The following is a 19,733-nucleotide window of genomic DNA, read 5'->3' on the forward strand; positions in this document are numbered from 1 at the left end:
GTAATAAAAGTACAGTAACAGTAATTAGTGACTGAGTAGCCCGGGGCGTTTCTCTTGATTTCTTTAGTAAATTCATTCACCTGCACAGATTAGCTAAACGAACCCTGACAGCCGAGTGCTAATCTTAGCTAGCTAGGTCTCAGGACCTAAGGACGGTAGTTACGGATTAGCTTACATATACGTTTAACTTACCGAAAAAGTGCAGCGGGGCCTCGGGTCCGTCTGTCGGGTAGTCCAGTTTACTGAAGAACACCTCAGGCTGTCCAGTTAAAACACTCGGTCGTGTTTTCGTAGCGTAAACGCTGGCCCTCCTCTCAGAGCCTACGCTCTATCTGCTATTCCCGAACAGAGATACGCAAGTTTCTCCGTGACTGCAGCTGTCAGTCAAAGCTGTTATGATGACGTTTCACCCCAATTTAACATCACCGCGGTAGGAATTAGAATCAAACGTATGGGAGAGGAGACCCCTTGGACATTAATCAGCATGATGAGAACTATTGATAACAAAAGAAAGAATCTTTGGAAAAAAATTATCTAAGGAGAATAAATTTATTTTAGTCTGACCCCAGTCCCATCCGCTAACATGGAGGAGGCGGGGTTTATGACCTATACTGCAGCCAGACACCAGGGGGCGATAGAGACGTTTTGGCTTCATTTTTGGGGAGCTGTCGCATCGTCCATGTTTTCTACAGTCAATGGTATATAGGAATGTGAATCGCATTATTGGCTGGACTATGGGATAAGGTGGCATCGTTCTAATCCCATACTGGAGCAGCCAGTCACTGACTAACACTGCAAAACAGAAATGTTAAAGTTTTAAATTTAATTTCAATTCAGGTTAGGGTTTTTTTGTGCGCAACGCAGATTTTCTGTGCGCAGAGACCGTGCCAGCAGTGTGCAATTGCGGACGTGCGCAGCTTAGAGGGAACACTGGTCCTGACTGAGAGATTTCTGAAACAAATTCAAACGTACAGCTCTGCTATCACTTCTGACATAAATGAAGACAGAAAACTAAACAGCAGTGACGTTTATAGGGTTACTGAAGTTGGACTAGCTGGTATTAATGATGTGCTGCGTGATCGCTAGCAACACAGCTATGTTAGCATAAAATAAAAACAGTGAAGCTGCAGGACAAACGCTAACTCTTTTTCCACTCCATAAAAATGGTAAACGGCCTGTATTTGTATAGTGCTTTATTTAGTCCCTAAGGACCCCAATGCGCTTTACACTACATTCAGTCATCCACACACTGGTGATGTCAAGCTACACTGCAGCCACAGGTGCCCTGGGGCACACTGACACAGGCGAGGCTGCCGGACACTGGCGCCACCGGGCTCTCTGGCCACCACCAGTAGGCAACAGGTGAAGTGTCTTGCCCAAGGACACAACGACTGAGACTGTCCAAACTGGGGCTCGAACCAGCAACCTTCTGATTACAGGACAAACTGCCAACTGTTGAACCATGATGCCTGATATGATGAAAACATACAATAAACTGGTTGCTTAACTGTGTCCACCCTTAAACTAATACTTTGTTGAATCACCTTTTAATTTAATGAGACAATCCAGACCTAAATCCAAATGTGTGGAGTGACCTGAAGACAGCTGTAAACAAGAGATGCCTTCTCAATCTGACTGTGGGCAAATATTGCAGATGTGCTGATAGACTCGTGCCCAAGAATACTGGCTGATGTGATTAAAACGTGCTTCAACAAAGTAACTGCGCAACCATCTTTTTCCATAACAGGTGTGTTTGTTTTTCAGTTGAATCGTAGAGGTTAAAGGTCACATTAAAGATATAAAGATATGAAGTTTTGAAATGGTTTATTGCAGTCTTATTTTTAACCTCCTAAGACCTGAAATCTTTCATGGCATGCATTTTTAAATTCTCTTTGCTATTGGGGCTGTTTGAGACCTGAATGGTGTAAAAATAAAATAAAGAATTAACAGTTTTGTTTTGTTTGTTTGTACCTGATTTTTGTTTCTGAGAGAAATCTGGTCAACATATCACAACATTCGTTATACATTTTGATAGAACAGTGGCAATAATGTCCTCGTAAGTGGATATCAGGCCCTTTTTGTTAGGATGCCTGGGTCGTTGACCCAAAGTTTTGAGTTTATTATATTATTTATCATTTCTAGTTTTTTGGTTTCAGTGTCAGATTTCTGCTTTCTGTTTTCTGTCTGTAATCCTTAGTTGCTGTCTCCCCTGTCTGCTATATCCCTGTGTCCAGTCAGTGCCTGTGTCTGCCCTGAGAGAGAGAGAGATTTTTTTTTTTGCTAAAACAGCTCTGTGAGGGAAATGGTGCACTTTTTTCAGTCATAAATTGATGCATATTTGTCTTTGTGACATCTTTATGGAGTCAAAAAATTATTACAATGTGTTCACATGTGATGAAAAAACATATGAGCAGTATTCTTTGTTATAATTATTATTATTATTATTATTTTGCATGTAAAACCACAGCAGATACATCCTGTTGTTGACTGCAGTCAGTCTGACATAGGTGAGATCTGGTTTGGCTAATAATAGTGTTCATGTTTCATGAGAGCATGTTTGCGTTGTGCTCTGTGGTAAAAGGTGTCAAGCCTGTTTTTACTTGAAGATGGGAGCTTTGTGGTCACCCCCCCCCCAGTTCTTTGTATGCAGGTGCTGTTTCACTTCTAAGGTGTTAAGATGAGGGGGGAAAACTGTGAAAAGCTGCTGCAGTTTATAAAAAGTATCACCAAATGTCTTTGCAATGCTGCATAAAAAAACTAATTAAATGTTTTTCCATTGCTGCTGGGCCATCTCAACGCATCTTAACTTCTCCTTCATTTTATCTTCAAATTGGTTCTTATCATCAAAATGAATCAGGAACTGAAGTTTGGGACACATAAATCAAAAAAATGTCAGAGTCTATGAAAAAAAATGAAGCTGTTCTGTAAAGTAAAATATCTATGCACACACTAATAAAAAAAACCCCCCTGTTTTTCTCATTGTAAATGATGCTAGAAATGTTCTAAAGGTTTGCTTTGTGATGAAATGATTCTGTGGTGTAAATACTGCTGCAGTTGTACCTGCAGTGTGTTTTAATGTGTTTTATTGTGCAGACAGTGATCCAGCTGCTGTCTACTCAGCAGTGAGAACTGAAGACGTCAGTTATGGACAAATAATCATCAGATCAAAGAAGACCAGAGGTACAGCTGCTCATTAACTTTGACTTTGGATAGAGACAAGCTAGCTGCTCACCCTGTTTACAGCCGTCATGCTAAACTAGCATGATGTTTGTCTTATGCTAGCTTAATTTAGCATAATCAAAGAAATACAAGACAAAGAGTCAGGAAAAACTAGTGAGGCAAAATACTGAAAATTATTAAGTAAAATAAAATGATAATTAATAAAAGATAATAGCATAATTAAAGGAGGCAGACTGCTCTCAATTCTGTTTCACGGACACAGAAGTCCCGAACACTTACCAAACATCCTATCTGCGAGAAAACATTTGGGTTACATACGTGGACAAAATTGTTTGTACCCTTCGGTTAATGAAAGAAAAACTCACAGTGGACACAGAAATAACTTGAATCTGACAAAAGTAAAATTCAAGCAAAATAGAAATTCTATAAATCTTAACCAATGAAAGTCAGACATTGCTTTTCAACCATGTGTCGCGGGGTCCTCTCCTAAACTTCTCCCGAACAAATGCAGGCGTAGTCAGGAAGCATTCAGTGTGGATAGTTTATTCTGCCGGCCTCCCAGGTGCACAAAAGATTATTTACAAAGAAAATAGAAAACTAACTTAAGTCAACACAAAACAAACATCTATATACAAAACACAGTCTGCATGTTACCCTCTCTGTAACATCTCACCGAAAGCCCAGGTAGGCCCTGACAGCCTTCTTTTATACCCCATTGCCCATTCGTATAATCGGCGATCACAGCGAGTCTACGCGACCGGCTTTATTAAAGGTAAGCGGGGAAAATATGTTGGCCACCCTCTGCGCCGCTCGAAATATACCTCTCACCCCTTTTTGTTTATCCGCCCGGTCGACGAAAAGACGCGCAGCCACGGTAATTGTAGAAACTAATGGTGGTGGTGCGTGTATGCACCCAGATCAGCTGTCTGCGGCCCGGGACGGTGTAACTCCGTCACACATGCTTCAAATGAATTATTTTAAAAAAAATAAATGCATGAAACAGCTTTGGATGTAACATTATAAAGATGAATTCTTGCTGTTTTTTGTAAATCTAGAAATTATTTTAATCTGCAGTGAGGGCCTAACCATAAATATCCTCACAGTGAGACATCAGTTTCAAACAAGAGCAACAAAGATGAAACACATTTAAGAAAGTCAAAATACATTCTCTAAATGTTTATTTAGAGAAGCCAGGCAAAAATTAACCTTCATACTATTTGTCTGATTGTCTGTTTACAACCTAAAACACAGACGCTAGGATAGATTATGTGATACTTTTCTGACTTCCTGACTGACATCTTAAGAAGCAGTTAAAGTGTGAGCAGTATGGAAGCTCTGATTTGTATCTGAGCTGGTTCCCAGTAAAGTCTGAACTGGGACTGTGTGTGATGCAGAGAGGTGGAGATTGGAGGTCTTGATTGAACTACAAAGCTTGTAATCATGTTGTTTGAACTGTGTGTGTTTGTGTTCAGACTTTAAACCAGAGCCAGACGTCATCTACTCTTCACTGAAGTAACTAACTGGTCCCTCCAGCACCTCAGACCAGAGGACATCTACATGTTACAGATTTTTATATGTTTTATGTCTTTTTATCACTGAATTATACTGAATTAGAAGTCAGTTACTGGAAGTCAGTTCATTGACTTGATGTTTGTTGACTTTTGTTCTCTGCCTTGTGAGATTATTCTGTTATCATATGTTACCTTATATATGTAATCAAAGTAGTTGAATTATGATACTGCTGTAGATCATATTATACCCCTTAATGTAGAGTGTGTGATCAGTATGTAGTTTTAGTTTGCATTATACTTCTGACTTAAAAGAGTGTGAAAATCATTAGATCTATTTGATTGACCTGTATTACTCGACACTGTTGAATGTGTTACACTGTTTCTTGACATTTCATACTGCTGAATCATGAAGAGAATGTTGTGTGCAGAAGACCTTGTGCCGATAATAGAAGAGACAGACCACATTCCATACCCCCACCTTTACAGAGAGCAGAAAGACAGGGAGCCGAGGTCATAACTTAGGCGCCGTAAGAGAGAAAACATGTGAATGTTTAGGCTTTTACGACTAGGTGGGGGCCACTAGGGGCTATAAAAGGCTGAGTAACCCGTCACCATTTTGAGGCTTGCTGTGACCCTCTGCAGGCAGGTCTCCCCATCATGATGGTTCTTATGCTCTTAAGTGTTGAATTATATGGAAATAAAATATTGTTGATTGAGCATTTATACACCGAGTATTGTCCTTCCTTCAGCCCAAAGATTAAAAGAACTGGGAGATTTTAACAACTTGGTGCCGGTGACCCGGATCTTTGGTGTGCTGAGGAGGGGCAGATTTGGCCTGTGGTGAGATCGTGGGGCGAGGCGAACAGAGGGCCGGCCTAAACAGAAAGGTAAGCACAGCCTGTTGTATTATAAATACCAAATGTGCATATTGGGCTTTCCAAATTAATCTGTTCGCTGAGTTACACGTATTTTCACATTAAATTTGTCGGTGTCTGGTTTTTGGCACGAGATACTAACAACAAAAGTTGAGGCTGAATTCCAGTGTGTTAGATAAACTGCTTCTACCAAGAAACTAATAATATACTACGTTGAGCTAGTTGCAGTTTAATTGCATCTACCAAGAAACTAATAATATACTACGTTGAGCTAGTTGCAGCCCACTTTACCTTCCACATTTAACTTTGTCTAAGACTGGCTTCTGTAGCAATAATACATTAGAATCTTTGGAGATGCGGCCATAAGTCCAGTACATTGAATAGAGGTTTTGAAGTTGGTTTATGGTGTCGGATATAAGCCCTCGTTGATGCGGTCATAAAATTGGTATAAAATTAAGGTTAAGCAGATACTGGCTTACGGTGTCGGTTAAGCGCCAGCAACGCGTAATGCGAAACACGTCCGTAGGTTTTGGTTTATGATGCGGCCGTGTTCTGGTGATGCGGTCGTAAGTGCAGTAGTGAGGGGTTGCTGGTTTCAGCACGTTGAATAGAGGTTAGACGGTGGTTTATGGTGTCGGTTAAGCCTCGAGGGTTGCGGCCATAAAATTATAAGTAAAATATTTACTTCACCCCGATTAAAGGTAAAGCAGATGCTGGTTTATGGTGTCGGTTTTGAGCCTCGGGGACGAGCATCACTTCTGTTTTATGATGCGATTTTGCCCCGTGGTGGCGGTCATAAGCGCAGTGAAAGGGGTACATGGTATATGGTGCGGTTGTGCTTCGGAAGAGTTCTAACAGTTGAGTTCAGAGGTTTCTGTGTAAATTTCCGCTGATGAAAAGCGCTCTCTGTGGGTCTCACTGCTGGTGAAGCGCGCTCTGGGCGTTGTGTGTGTGAAGCGCGCTCTGGGCGTTGTGTGTGTGAAGCACGCTCTGGGTGCTGTTCTGTGTGTGTGAGGCGCGCTCTGGGTGCACTTCTGTGTGTGGGGCGCACTCTGTGTGTGAAGAGTGAACACAGTGACAGTGGCGGTTGATGTGTGAATAGGAGGACATTAGTGCGAAGAGAATGCTTTAAGATCAAAGGTTGACGCCTAGTGTACCTGTGGAAATTAATTTTGCCCTGGGGTTGGCTCCCCCACCGTACGTTGGATGCGGCGTACGGACCAGCAGCGTCTGGAGGTCCAGGCTTATCACCTGAGAGCTGAGGGCCCTCAAACGATAACAGAATAACACTGGTACGGCCGTGTAATCACGGGTTCACATTTATTCTGGAATAGAACAAGAGAATGCTTTGACATCTAAGGTTGAGTTCTATATTAGTCGAAAAACAGAGGTTAGAGTCCTCGTTTCAAAAAATAGAGGTTAGAGTCCTCGTTTCAGTGACGTTTCAGTGGTTAAAATTGTTGTGTGCCTGTCCCCTGATAGCGTGAAATTACGAACAAAGAGGGAATTTGGAGCCACATAGAGATAGACGGGCATAATTGGGTGTATTACTCTGTGGTGTAATAAAAATAATAAAAAAGGAGAGAGAGACAGTAAGAGGTGCGTAGTGGAGAATTATTGAGAAGCAGAGAGAGGAATATGTTGGGAGACTGGCGTGCAGTTTGCGCTGTCAAGGTGGGCGTGTTGCCTGCTTATCTGTTTAACAGTGATGAAAATGAAATTAAATAAATCTCTTAGTGTGTTAATACAGGAAGCTACGGACCTGGACCAACTGCCCCCACAAGCACAGCGGCCGAAGCAAAATTATAGTAATGGGAACCACACCCAGCACGAATCAGCAGCTGTGGAAAAGGCAGCAGCGAGGAGAGAATTAGAGGAGAAATTAAGAGAAGTTTTAACACAAAATTGGGGCCAACAGACTTGTGGAGGTTGGGAAGGTGTCCGGAGCATCACAACAAAAGGTGCAACAAAAACACACACAAGCAGAGAAATGTGAGAGAAAGGCTCCTTTTAAGGTAATGCCTAGTTTGAGAAAAAGTTAAAATTAACCTGCCTACAAATGCACACACATGCAATGAAAAAACAGCTTACACTCATGAACATGTGAAGATTTTCCAGCAAGGTTAAAGCAGCAAAAATTAACATACACCTGTTTTTTGTTTTTTGTTAATGATGAAGTTTATCCATTACTAACAAATAAACCCTCTAGATTGCAGGACAACAATTTAGCTTCAAAGAAAAAGAAAACAAAGAGACTGGTATGACCAACCAGTGATGAAACAATAAATTTAGTGGTTAAGAGTCAAATTGTGAGATGTGTTCTGATGATTGAACAACACAAGTGATTACTGACGGAAAGAAATTTCTCTTTTGTGAGTTTAAACATGATCTTAAGAATTTGAACAGGTGCATGTTGTCCTGTCAACTTGGTGGGTTATGAGTTGATTATATCGTGAACAAAAAAAAAAAAAAAAAAAAAGGGGGAGAGAAGGCTGACACAGGGCCTGGCCCGGTGTTTCTCCCCTCTCGTTGTAACACAGCCAACACAACATCATTTTCCTGTTTGTACACTTTGGTTTGTTTTTGTTTTTGTTTTTTGTTTTTTTTTGTTTTTTCTCTTTATGTTTAATTACAGGCTGCTTTGCCGGCCCTGAATGCCGAGGCTGACCTGGACTCCTGCTCTCCCCTCTACGTGACCCTGACCAAATGCTGCAACAGCTGGACCCACAACAACAACCTGAAAATGTCAGTGCTGCAGGAATGCGATCTCATGCAGCAGAGACGGAGAGCACTAAACCTAAGGCCCGTTTCACTACACGGGGGAAAAATTCCCAGACTGCGTCAGCTGACAGAGCTCTGACGAGACGCCCGCCAAGCCCGAATGAAAAGTAAGGCCGAACAAAAGAATGCTGATCTTGATAACTCTGCATTCACACTGTGCAGGACAGTGATGGACCAACACGGCAGCAAAATGGGCGTGACAGAGACAGGAGGAGCAACTGAGGTCAAAAGGCACCTCAGAATGGACAAAAACACAGAAGAAGATGCAGGTTTCACCTGCGGTGAGCATGGACATTGGAGAAAGGACTGCCCCGATTGGGGTCAGAACCAGGATGGACAGAACTTTGAGCAGCAGCAGCAGCAATGGTCGCAAAAAGACTGAAAAGGAGGAGGGCAGGACCCTAGGGCACGCTTCAGGCCGTGGTTTACCCAAGACACCAGAACAGGAAAGTGATGAGCACAAACACACACAAACACACATCTACACAGCAAAAACTCCAGTGTTAAATTAACACTGGAGAGTGTTTATATGAGTCCACACCTCTGAGTGTTAAATATAACACTGTTGAGTATTAAATGAACACTTTTGACAGTGTTATATTTTTAAAATTAACCTCGTCAGTTTTGAAGATTAACAATGACTAACACAGAGCAGTGCTGATTTTCTAACACTGGAAAATAACTCAAAATGTTAGAAATATTCCAGTGTTAGAAAATCAGCACTGCTCAGTGTTAGTCATTGTTAATCTTCAAAACTGACGAGGTTACTTTTAAAAATATAACACTGTCAAAAGTGTTCATTTAACACTCAACAGTGTTATATTTAACACTCAGAGGTGTGGACTCATATAAACACTCTCCAGTGTTAATTTAACACTGGAGTTTTTGCTGTGTACATACACTGACTCAGAATGAAGAGAAACACACACATGAACAGATGTGCACTCGTTGACTGAGTGAAAAATGACACACACACACACACACACACACACACACACACACACACACACAAATCGAAATGCTGATTCACTGAGAAGTGATCCACACACATACACATACACATGCACACGCTTGTGCAACGAAGAGTGATGCGCACACACACACACGCTGATGCAATGAAGAATGCTTTGCTAACAAATGCTTATGCTGATATGCAAAATGCTGCACACAAATATCCCAATACACAATTTTTATGAGGAGCCATTGATTATCGTTGATTAGTTAGAATGTGTTTTATGTCACCCAAAGGATATTTATGTAGATTTTAGGGGTAAGGTCTAAAACAGTTTGGTTATGAAAACAATGTCTGTGCGTGATGTCTGTTTATGGCTCAAGGCCTTGACTGAATTCTTTGCTGTGCTTCACACAGCCTGATGAGGAACAGTGGCACAGAGTGAAAATGATGAATTAATAGTGTAAGTTTCAGGTCGGAGTACGGCATTTTCTGTGATTGAAATTCAATTCAAGGAGGAACAAAAGGTGTTACGGTACCTGAGGTTCTCATTCCTACACAATATTGTCCCGGCAGGAAGCAAAACGTTCCTGTGAATTTCTGGTTGATTTTTTGGTTTTGCTTAGCGCTAGCTTAATTTTATCAGTGAGCTTTGGCTTGTGTTCTTTCTCTAAGCGAGAGAGGGATAGTTTTATGCTTGGACATGTCTGCAATGGGCCCTAGTTTGTGTTATTAGGGCCCGAGCACCGAGAGTGCGAAGGCCCTATTGTATCTGCTCTGTTTATTATTATTATTATTATTATTATTAGGGCCCGAGCACAAAAGTGCGAAGGCCCTATTGTATCTGCTCTGTTTCTTATTATTATTATTATTATTAGGGCCCGAGCACTGAGAGTGCGAAGGCCCTATTGTATCTGCTCCGTTTCTTATTATTATTATTATTATTATTATTATTATTCAGGCAAAAGAAGGGCCTTTTTGAGGGCTTTAACATGCTCGAAAACTCTTGGAATTTTGCACACATGCCAGGTCTGGTGAAAAATTTTGTATTTTAATGGTTTTACGTATGAGCACTGGGAAATGGCTCAGTAGCGCCACCTATGCCTTGTTAAATGCAGCCCTACGGACACATCGTTTTAGCTACATGTATGAAATTTGGCACACATGTGTATCATGCCAAGACGAACAAAAAAGTCAGTGGGACCATTGACGCAAACCCAACAGGAAGTCCGCCATTTGGAAGTGAAGGTGACATTTTGGCTCTAATTTTGCCATTTCCATGCCTCGAACTTTTGCGAACTCCTCATTGGAATTTCATCGTACAAGCTTCATATTTGGTCAGTGTCAACTACACACCTGCGCCATGTTAAATTGCGGAGCTTTTGAGTTTTCGGGATACGGTGAGGCCGTGGCGCCACGGCGAATTTCAATGACTCGCCATGAAAATCTTATTGCCTCTCGTTCTGTCATACATTGTCCGACCTTGACCAAAGTGGACACATATGATAAGGCTCCACCCCTGAACATATTTCAACTGCCATATTTGACATCAGGGACAGCGCCACCTAGTGGGAACAGGAAATGTCATGTTTTACACTTTGGGGTACAGTATTGTAATGGGTGACATCTGCAGCCTCAAATTTCTCCAGGAAAGCCTTAAGGAGTTGGTCTTGGGTTACAGAGAAAACTGTGAGTTTTCGCTGAAGGGTGTGACCCCAGCAGCATGGCGAACATTGAGGTCTCGCCATGAAGAAACAAATTAGTATAACTCAATGAAATCCAATCTGATCAGTACCAGATTTTACAGGGATGATGTCAGACCCGCCCTGAACAGATTGATATGCCCATTGTCAGGAATACGTAGAGCGCCACCTAGTGGCACCAGGAAATGTCATGTCTTTCATTTTGTTGTACTGATTTTCACAGGTTCATCGTGGCCACCTCAAAAGCGGTGAATATCACCATCAGTCCCTCTTGATGCTTCAGTGAGAAAATTGTGACTATAAACTGAACGGCGCACCCTGGTGGCAACGCAGTTCACCATGAAAGATGAAGTGGCTTTTGAGGGGCTTGAAAAGTTTAAAAAGTCTTGAAATTTGGCGCACACCTCTAATGTGATGAGGGATTTCTTTTTATATGTTCATTTTCCTTGAACAGCGCAAAATGGCTCCACAGCGCCCCCTACAAAATTTCAAAACATCAGCCCCTGCTCTGTGTTTTATTTATAAGTCTGAAACCTGGTAAGCTTATTGGAGATATCAAGATGTACAAAAAAGTCTCTTGGAGCAATATCCCAAATCCAACAGGAAGTCAGCCATTTTAAAATTAATGTGTAAATTTGGCGACATTTTCCCCTCTTTTCAGGCCTCATACTTTGACGAACTCCTCCAAGGGATTTCATCAGATTAACCCGATCTCCTGCGTGTGGAATCTAAAGACCTTTGTGATGTTAAATTGCGAAGCTTTTTACGTTCAGGGAAACGGGGTGGCCATGGCGGCACGTGGAGTTTCAATCACTCGCCAAAAAGCAGTAATCTGCTGTCACTCAAAAACACAATGTCCAATCTCTCCCAAAGGTCGCAAGCGTGATGAGACTCGAGCTCGGAAATGTTTGTTATGCCATTTGTCAGTAATGGTTAGAGCGCCACCTAGTGGGATGACTATAATATTGGTTGAATGAGATGAAATTTTAGCTGATGGTTAAATGCATGAATTCCATCAATGTGACATCAGATCGGAAGCGCTGGTTTTAGGTGTTGGGCTTGGCTCGACGCGCCGGGGTGCGAGGGCCCTCATATCGCTGCTTGCAGCTTTAATTATTATTATTATTATTATTATTATTATTATTATTATTTCGGCAAATGAATCGGCTTTTTGAGGGCCTAAACATGCTCAAAAACTCATGAAATTTTGCAGACGCGTCAGGTCTGGTGAAAATTTACGTATTTTAATGTCCGTAGACATGTCCAGGGAAAATTGGCTCAGTAGCGCCACCTAGAAAAATGAGAAACGCGAGCCCCCGAGATGGGTATGACCTACATGTATAAAACTCGGAACACATATCTAACGTTCGGAGACGCACAAAAAAGTCTACTATGGCCATGTCCTAAACCCAACAGGAAGTCCGCCATTTGGAAGTGAAGGTGACATTTTGGCTCTAATTTTGCCATTTCCATGCCTCGAACTTTTTCGAACTCCTCATTGGAATTTCATCGTACAAGCTTCATATTTGGTCAGTGTCAACTACACACCTGGGCCATGTTAAATTGCGGAGCTTTTGAGTTTTCGGGATACGGTGACGCCGTGGCGCCGTGGCGAATTTCGATGACTCGCCATGAAAATCTTATTGCCTCTCGTTCTGTCATACATTGTCCGACCTTGACCAAAGTGGACACATATGATAAGGCTCCACCCCTGAACATATTTCAACTGCCATATTTCACACCAGGGACAGCGCCACCTAGTGGGAACAGGAAATGTCATGTTTTACACTTTGGGGTACAGTATTGTAATGGGTGACATCTGCAGCCTCAAATTTCTCCAGGAAAGCCTTAAGGAGTTGGTCTTGGGTTACAGAGAAAACTGTGAGTTTTCGCAAAAGGGTGTGACCCCAGCAGCATGGCGAACATTGAGGTCTCGCCATGAAGAAACAAATTAGTGTAACTCAATGAAATCCAATCTGATCAGTACCACATTTTACAGGGATGATGTCAGACCCGCCCTGAACAGATTGATATGCCCATTGTCAGGAATACGTAGAGCGCCACCTAGTGGCACCAGGAAATGTCATGTCTTTCATTTTGTTGTACTGATTTTCACAGGTTCATCGTGGCCACCTCAAAAGCGGTGAATATCACCATCAGTCCCTCTTGATGCTTCAGTGAGAAAATTGTGACTATAAACTGAACGGCGCACCCTGGTGGCAACGCAGTTCACCATGAAAGATGAAGTGGCTTTTGAGGGGCTTGAAAAGTTTAAAAAGTCTTGAACTTTGGCGCACAGCTCTAATGTGATGAGGGATTTCTTTTTATATGTTCATTTTCCTTGAACAGCGCAAAATGGCTCCACAGCGCCCCCTACAAAATTTCAAAACAACAGCCCCTGCTCTGTGTTTTATGTATGAGTTTGAAACCTGGCAAGCTTATTGGAGATATCAAGATGTACAAAAAAGTCTCTTGGAGCAATATCCCAAATCCAACAGGAAGTCAGCCATTTTAAAATTAATGTGTAAATTTGGCGACATTTTGCCCTCTTTTCAGGCCTCATACTTTGACGAACTCCTCCAAGGGATTTCATTAGATTTACGCGATCTCCTGTGTGTGGAATCTAAAGACCTTTGTGATGTTAAATTGCGAAGCTTTTACGTTCAGGGAAACGGGGTGGTCATGGCGGCACGTGGAGTTTCAATCACTCGCCAAAAAGCAGTAACCTGCTGTCGCTCAAAAACACAATGTCCAATCTCTCCCAAAGGTCGCAGGCGTGATGCGACTCGAGCTCGGAAATGTTTGTTATGCCATTTGTCAGTAATGGTTAGAGCGCCACCTAGTGGGACGACTATAATAATTGTTGAATGAGATGAAATTTTAGCTGGTGGTTAAATGCATGAATTCCATCAATGTGACATCAGATCGGAAGCGCTGGTTTTAGGTGTTGGGCTTGGCTCGACGCGCCGGGGGTGCGAGGGCCCTCATATCGCTGCTTGCAGCTTTAATTATTATTATTATTCAGGCAAAACAAGGGCCTTTTTGAGGGCTTTAACATGCTCGAAAACTCTTGGAATTTTGCACACATGCCAGGTCTGGTGAAAAATTTTATATTTTAATGGTTTTACATAGGAGCACTGGGAAATGGCTCTAGAGCGCCACCTATGCGCTGTTAAATGCAGCCTTACGACCACATCGTTTGGGCTACATCTATGAAATGTGGCACACATGTGTATCATGCCGAGACAAACAAAAAAGTCTGTGGCTACATATGACGCAAACCCAACAGGAAGTCCGCAATTTAGAAGTGAAGGTGACATTTTGGCTCTAATTTTGCCATTTCCATGCCTCGAACTTTCGCGAACTCCTCATTGGAATTTCATCGTACAAGCTTCATATTTGGTCAGTGTCAACTACACACCTGGGCCATGTTAAATTGCGGAGCTTTTGAGTTTTCGGGATACGGTGACGCCGTGGCGCCACGGCGAATTTCGATGACTCGCCATGAAAATCTTATTGCCTCTCGTTCTGTCATACATTGTCCGACCTTGACCAAAGTGGACACATATGATAAGGCTCCACCCCTGAACATATTTCAACTGCCATATTTGACATCAGGTACAGCGCCACCTAGTGGGAACAGGAAATGTCATGTTTTACACTTTGGGGTACAGTATTGTAATGGGTGACATCTGCAGCCTCAAATTTTTCCAGGAAAGCCTTAAGGAGTTGGTCTTGGGTTACAGAGAAAACTGTGAGTTTTCGCTGAAGGGTGTGACCCCAGCAGCATGGCGAACATTGAGGTCTCGCCATGAAGAAACAAATTAGTGTAACTCAATGAAATCCAATCTGATCAGTACCAGATTTTACAGGGATGATGTCAGACCCGCCCTGAACAGATTGATATGCCCATTGTCAGGAATACGTAGAGCGCCACCTAGTGGCACCAGGAAATGTCATGTCTTTCATTTTGTTGTACTGATTTTCACAGGTTCATCGTGGCCACCTCAAAAGCGGTGAATATCACCATCAGTCCCTCTTGATGCTTCAGTGAGAAAATTGTGACTATAAACTGAACGGCGCACCCTGGTGGCAACGCAGTTCACCATGAAAGATGAAGTGGCTTTTGAGGGGCTTGAAAAGTTTAAAAAGTCTTGAAATTTGGCGCACAGCTTTAATGTGATGAGGGATTTCTTTTTATATGTTCCTTTTCCTTGAACAGCGCAAAATGGCTCCACAGCGCCCCCTACAAAATTTCAAAACAACAGCCCCTGCTCTGTGTTTTATGTATGAGTTTGAAACCTGGCAAGCTTATTGGAGATATCAAGATGTACAAAAAAGTCTCTTGGAGCAATATCCCAAATCCAACAGGAAGTCAGCCATTTTAAAATTAATGTGTAAATTTGGCGACATTTTCCCCTCTTTTCAGGCCTCATACTTTGACGAACTCCTCCAAGGGATTTCATTAGATTTACGCGATCTCCTGTGTGTGGAATCTAAAGACCTTTGTGATGTTAAATTGCGAAGCTTTTTACGTTCAGGGAAACGGGGTGGTCATGGCGGCACGTGCAGTTTCAATCCCTCGCCAAAAAGCAGTAACCTGCTGTCGCTCAAAAACACAATGTCCAATCTCTCCCAAAGGTCGCAGGCGTGATGAGACTCGAGCTCGGAAATGTTTGTTATGCCATTTGTCAGTAATGGTTAGAGCGCCACCTAGTGGGACGACTATAATAATGGTTGAATGAGATGAAATTTTAGCTGGTGGTTAAATGTATGAATTCCATCAATGTGACATCAGATCGGAAGCGCTGGTTTTAGGTGTTGGGCTTGGCTCGACGCGCCGGGGGTGCGAGGGCCCTCGTATCGCTGCTTGCAGCTTTAATTATTATTATTATTATTATTATTATTTTTCATTGAAATGAATTGCCTTTTTGAGGGCTTTAACATGCTCAAAAACTCATGAAATTTTGCACACGCATCAGGTCTGGTGAAAAATTTTGTATTTTAATGGTTTTACATATGAGCATTGGAAAATTGCTCTAGAGCGCCACCTATGCCTTATAAAATGCAGCCCTACGACCACATGGTTTGAGCTACATGTATGAACTCTGGTACACGTATGTATCATGCCAAGACGAACAAAAAAGTCAATAGGCCCATTGACGCAAACCCAACAGGAAGTCCGCCATTTTGGATTGAAGGTCACATTTTGGCTCTGATTTTACCATTTCCATGCCTTGTACTTTCGCGAACTCCTCCTTGGGATTTTGTCATACAAGCTTCATATTTGGTCAGTGTCAACTACACACCTGGGCCATGTTAAATTGCGGAGCTTTTGAGTTTTCGTGATACGGTGAGGACGTGGCGCCACGGCGAATTTCGATGACTCGCAATGAAAATCTTATTGCCTCTCATTCCCTCATACATTGTCCGCCGTGCACCAAAGAGCACACATATGATAAGGCTCCAGCCCTGAACATATTTCAACTGCCATATTTGACATCAGGGACAGCGCCACCTAGTGGGAACAGGAAGTGTCATGTTTTACACTTTGGAGTACAGCGTTGTGATGGGTGACATCTGCAGCCTCAAATTTCTCCAGGAAAGCCTTAAGGAGTTGGTCTTGGGTTACAGAGAAAACTGTGACTTTTCGTGAGAGGGTGTGACCCCAGCAGCATGGCGAACTTTGATGTCTCGCCATGAAGAAACAAGTTAGTATAACTCAATGAAATCCAGTCTGATCAGAACCAGACTTTACAGGGATGATGTCAGACTCACCCTGAACAGATTGATGTGCCCATTGTCAGGAATATGCAGAGCGCCACCTAGTGGCAACAGGAAATGTCATGTCTTTCATTTTGTTGTACTGATTTTCACAGGTTTATCGTGGCCACCTCAAAAGCGGTGAATATCACCATCAGTCCCTCATGATGCTTCAGTGAGAAAATTGTGACTTTAAACTGAACGGCGCACCCTGTTGGCAACGCGGTTCACCATGAACAATGAAGTGGCTTTTGAGGGGCTTGGAAAGTTTAAAAAGTCTTGAAATTTGGCGCATACCTCCAATGTGATGAGCGCTTTCTTGTTATTTTACCATTTTCACTGAATAGCGCAAAATGGCTCCACAGCGCCCCCTACAAAATTTCAAAACAACAGCCCCTGCTCTGTGTTTCGTCTATGAGCCTGAAATCTGGTAAGCTTATGTAAGATATCAAGATGTACAAAAAAGTCTCTTGGAGCAATATCCCAAATCCAACAGGAAGTCAGCCATTTTAAAATTAATGTGTCATTTTGGCCACATTTTCCCCTCTTTTCAGGCCTCGTACTTTGACGAACTCCTCCAAGGGATTTCATTAGATTTACGCGATCTCCTGTGTGTGGAATCTAAAGACCTTTGTGATGTTAAATTGCGAAGCTTTTTACGTTCAGGGAAACGGGGTGGTCATGGCGGCACGTGGAGTTTCAATCACTCGCCAAAAAGCAGTAACCTGCTGTCGCTCAAAAACACAATGTCCAATCTCTCCCAAAGGTCGCAGGCGTGATGAGACTCGAGCTCGGAAATGTTTCTTATGCCATTTGTCAGTAATGGTTAGAGCGCCACCTAGTGGGACGACTATAATAATGGTTGAATGAGATGAAATTTTAGCTGGTGGTTAAATGCATGAATTCCATCGATGTGACATCAGATCGGAAGCGTTGGTTTTAGGTGTTGGGCTTGGCTCGACGCGCCGGGGTGCGAGGGCCCTCATATCGCTGCTTGCAGCTTTAATTTTATTAGTATTTTGTTGGTTATGTCTGTCTTCGTTTTGGTTACAGTGCACTGAGATAAGAACATCTGAGAGGTGTGATCCACCGGTGGTGATATGTTGTGAGTTCATGATTTAACAATCAGCTCTTTAAACCAGGCCTGAAAGATTGAAATTTAAAGCGCTATAAAATATTATTACTGTAAACAGTCGCAGAGTGTGCTTCTCCATGATTGTAATTGGCTTGAGAGAAATTCACTTACAGGGGACACTGATCACATGAGAAGTCCTGAGTCTAAAAGGATTGCAGCGCGTCAATCCAGTCCAAAAAACAAGGAATTGTTTTTCTTTTAAAATGATGACGTCATCTTGCTGGTGATGGATGCTCGAATAGGTCGCGCGTGAGACTCCATTATCAGCAACATCGTGAATGAATGCATGTGACTGGACTGTGATGGACGGACTAAAAGTTTTGACTGACTTGATACTGAGACAATGACTGCACCAACTTTAGGATTAGTAAATGCCAACAAACAATTCACCCAGCCGGCAAGAGAAGGGTGGATGCTTCGCTTTGTTTTGTTTTTGCAGGAGCAGGAGGATAAGAGAGACTGAAGAGGAGACGGTAGCTTCACATGAGAGTGTGGAACTGCAGATTTAACCCGTTGGTTGCTAATGCTAATCCTGAGTTCTGAGATATGATGTCAATAACCTTCTCTTTTAATTTTCTAGCTCCGATGAATTGACACATGGGAGTGTGTCAAAAAGGGGGAAGTTGAGTCTGAACATCAAACAATGGTTTTATGAACAGTTTATGACTCAAACAATGGTTTTATGAACATTTTATGACTTTATTTGTGTGTTTGATAATTTAGGTATGGTAAAACTTAAGCTTATAGTGTGTTAGACTTAGAAATGGTTCATTAATTTTTGATTTCCTTTACACACACATAAATTATGATTAGAATGAGATTCTAAACCAACTTTGAATCACTAGAGGAACAATGGATAACAACATTAGATTATCAAGGCTGGGGAGAGAGGTGTTTTGGTTTTCTGTCTCTTACAGAGAAAGGAACAGACACCAGACGAGGTTACGGAGATACGAGGACCCTTCATAGCAGAGACAGATGTAGGGACTGCTGAGACAGCAACTGGGGTCAAGTGTTATGGCGTTTGGGCTCCTCGAGAAGATGGATCCCATAAACACAGCAATAACCATGAAGGGGTTGGCGAAAATCTAGGAACACCAGACCAACGAGGTTCGAGAGGCTCTTGGCAAAAAGGGGGACACGGCGGTGACCCCAAAATACACAGATCTTTGTTTGAAATCGGGGCAGAATAATCCCCTGATCTGTGCAACGACTAAAGGGTGGTCTAACCCCGGAGGTCGAAGAAAGAAGCTGAGAATCACCCAACTGGAAGATACTGGTAGCTGCAGCAATAAAATAAAGGTTAAAAGCTCCTTAGACAGAGGTTCTAGTCTGAGTACATTTGAAAGGTATAAGGTGGCACCAAAATGGGAGTGGGAAACTGTAACACCAAAATAAAGCTGTGGGAGAACTGGGAGTGATGGGAGTGTCATCTGTAACTGCTGTTATGGTTGTAAATCTAATTTTTCTTGCATCTGAACTGCGTAAACACAGAGGTCATCCCACATAGGGTCCACCCGTTAAAGGGGGACAGAGGGCCTCAGGACCAAGAAGAACTGGACCTTGTAACGCTGGAGTGTATGTTATAAGTGATCTCTTAAAAAAAGAGATCAAAAGGGGGAATTGTGAGATTATTCTGTTATCATATGTTACCTTATATCTGTAATCAAAGTAGTTGAATTATGATACTGCTGTAGATCATATTATACCCCTTAATATAGAGTGTGTGATCAGTATGTAGTTTTAGTTTGCATTATACTTCTGACTTAAAAGAGTGTGAAAATCATTAGATCTATTTGATTGACCTGTATTATTCGACACTGTTGAATGGGT

The sequence above is a fragment of the Oreochromis niloticus genome, unplaced genomic scaffold (genome assembly GCF_001858045.2).
Source record: "Oreochromis niloticus isolate F11D_XX unplaced genomic scaffold, O_niloticus_UMD_NMBU tig00000734_pilon, whole genome shotgun sequence".
NCBI classification, from domain to species: domain Eukaryota; kingdom Metazoa; phylum Chordata; class Actinopteri; order Cichliformes; family Cichlidae; genus Oreochromis; species Oreochromis niloticus.